Source organism: Mytilus galloprovincialis, chromosome 10 (genome assembly GCF_965363235.1).
Source record: "Mytilus galloprovincialis chromosome 10, xbMytGall1.hap1.1, whole genome shotgun sequence".
Classification (NCBI taxonomy): domain Eukaryota; kingdom Metazoa; phylum Mollusca; class Bivalvia; order Mytilida; family Mytilidae; genus Mytilus; species Mytilus galloprovincialis.
The window spans coordinates 6,798,788-6,801,783 of record NC_134847.1 but is presented as its reverse complement, the minus strand read 5'-3'; the positions used below and the strand labels follow the sequence as shown (position 1 = coordinate 6,801,783).

The 2,996-nt window shown below is 30.5% G+C and overlaps 1 long non-coding RNA gene across 1 annotated transcript; it reads left to right on the top strand.

The window, feature by feature from the left end:
* On the top strand, window positions 1-1,774 carry LOC143048946 (uncharacterized). Its single transcript, XR_012969951.1, has 3 exons — window positions 1-147; window positions 1,023-1,191; window positions 1,536-1,774. It is a non-coding gene; the product is annotated as an uncharacterized LOC143048946 (long non-coding RNA).
* Window positions 1,775-2,996: the final 1,222 nt, after the last annotated feature.

Below are 2,996 nucleotides of genomic sequence, written 5' to 3'. Positions count from 1 at the left end.
GTTATTAAGTTTATAAGAAATCTGAATGTAATGGGATGGTCACTTGTGTGGTTATTTCCTGTTGTGTATGTGTAACAAAGCAGTAAAATGAAGAAAACAATAGAGAAAATCATATCATCTGAGGTTGAAAGAGAAAGAAAGTAACATGTAAGTTGTAACTTTAAAAAAATCTGATATATATATACGATTAAGAATGACAAACACAATATGAATTTTGTAATTTGAGGGATGTTGTTAAAAATTAAAACATATACATGTATTAATTTCAATCATTTTATAATGTTGATCTTGAAGTTTGTACGATACGCGGGAATTATTTGCTAGATTTTAAACCATTTCAATCCTATTAATCATCATGAAATATTTGCCACTGAACATTAGTATTTTCAAACAAATTGTAAATTACCAATATTTTAATAGTGTTTTTTTCTAAAATCTATAACGATAACATTTATGACCATTACTGAAGTTAATAGAAAAAATCTGTCTTATGATGGATGTTTCTTAATTTTTTTCCGTAATATTTCAGAAATGTGGCATAATGATTTCTACTTCGAATTCATTGAAATATAAATGAATTTGTTAGTTTTATTGTATGTCTAAACCGCATACAAACATATACGATATATTTGTGAAACCTGATCATCTACACACTTACATGTGTAACAGTGTTTTAGATATCAAATAGAGTATTTATTTCTTAATCTTATTAAAAAATCTTATCTAAATTCATTGCAAGAATATGTTGTAATTTGTATATAATTATACGGACTCGGCTGAATTTAGTTTTTTGTCCTCGGTAAAACTTTTGCAAAACAAAACCGATATTTGAATAATTTGTAGGAGTAAATATCAGTCACAAAAAGCTGACGTTTGAAATATAAAAAATAGGGGGGGGGGGCGTTAAAAAATACTATACCACGGATATTTATAAAAGAAAAAGACTATAAATTATTGTTTGAATTACTTGAAATATCTTTTCTTTTTAATATACAATTTTACATTCTAATATAATTTTTTAGGTCAGGTGTTTGAGTACTACAGTACTAAATCAGAGTGCAAAAGGGGAAAAAAGAGAACTAGACATAATAAAAATTATTGACAACATCCTAGCTAGAAAATACATGGGAATTGAGATGGGGAACAATGCATTCTATCATTTGATAGCCCAGAATGGATAACTTTAAGAAAGTAAGTTAACATAATAGCCATCCTTTATATGCTACATCTGATTCAAATTTCACAGATATATATACATTGTATATATGCATAACATGTTTAATACTACCGTTAATGCTAGTGTATTTAGATTTGACTTTGTATAATTTCAACAAGTATTTCTGACCATTAGACAAATTACCAATATTAAAAAAAGAAAAAAAGATTGGTAATTTTTAAGATTTTATTTTGTATTAAATAGTGTTTAATATATCTAGAATATATACATTAATTTATATAACATATCTAGTAGGGAGATTACGCACGCATGCATTAGGCAAATACACAGTTCAAATTTACTTATTACTTTATTACAGAGTCGGTTAGAAAAAAACGTAGCTCACTGCTGTCAAAGAGAATTCAGATAAGGAGCTAGAGGATGCAGCTAAAGATTGGCTGCGGTTTAGCCTTGACAGAGAAGGTGGCAGGAAACAGAGGAGGGAAAGAAGGAATAACATAAATAATAATGACACTGTTGAAATTCAAATTGATTAGGACCATACTCGTGGTGACGACCAGTGATATCAAATTTAAAATAAATACAAATTCATCTTCTGAATTATTTAATTTTCAATCTGGATCTGGAACCAATACAACTTAAATTACATCTTATAAAAAATATTTGTATGGGCGACTTACCATAAGCCAGACGTCATTTGTGCAGTTAACGAAATAAATGAAATTGATATGAAAAAAGAAGATGTGGTATGATTGCTAATGAGACAACTCTTTACAAGAGACCAAATGACACAAAGTTTATCTGGTCGATCCACCAAACATTGTCAAAGAAATATCTTAGTGTCACCAAAATAAATGAAATTAAAGAGGCAAAATTCATGAAAAATACAAGGACATTAACAACAATAAGTAATACACAAATACAAAATTGCTACCTTAAACCTTGGCAGTTTGGAACACAAAAAAAGATCAAATATCATGTGCTCCGGTATATTTATCATATCCAGCTCCTCATGCAGCATCCATTGTGATTTGGTTGATGCAATGGACGAACGTATTGCCAACATAAAAATGAGAAATATCTACCTTGGACCAACATAGTGCCAACACAGAAATAAGACATATTTACGTTGGACCAACGTAGTGTCAACATAAGAAAAGATATTTCTACGTTGGACCTACGTTGTGCCAACATGGAGTTTCGTTTTTCATACAATGGGCCAACGTTGGCTCTATGTATTGCATATAACCGTACAACGTTGGGCCAACATGAAGCCATCATGTTGGGCCAACGTAGGCCCACTTTGCACTTATACGTTGGGCCAACGTTAAAATACAACGATGGGCCAATGCAATGATATACGTTGCGCCAATGTTGGGCCAACATACTCATGTTGTCTGGGAATTGGTTTTATGCTTTGGGTTACCAAGTTAACACAATTGCCGTTATTATAGTTAATAACTTAAACAGTCTAGTCCCACATCTGTTTGTCAATTAACTAGTGAGGTAAAAGTCACGTAGATTAATGGTAAATCTATAGCTCACATACATTGAAATGACAAAGACTGAGTGTTATCTAAAGCTACTTATTAACTTTCTCTATTACTTCAAATAGGTTTCCAGTTTTCCGAAAGTATCAAATGACGTCAACCAAAAATATACATATTTTAAGGTTATCTCAGTCGTCAAGATTAAACCTGTTATATGTACCTTATATGTCATACAAATCGATTGCATGTATATTGTAAACGTGATCACTTAGAACATTTTGTAAATGTGCATCATTGTCATTAAAGGTAAGAAATAAGGTTTATTTTAT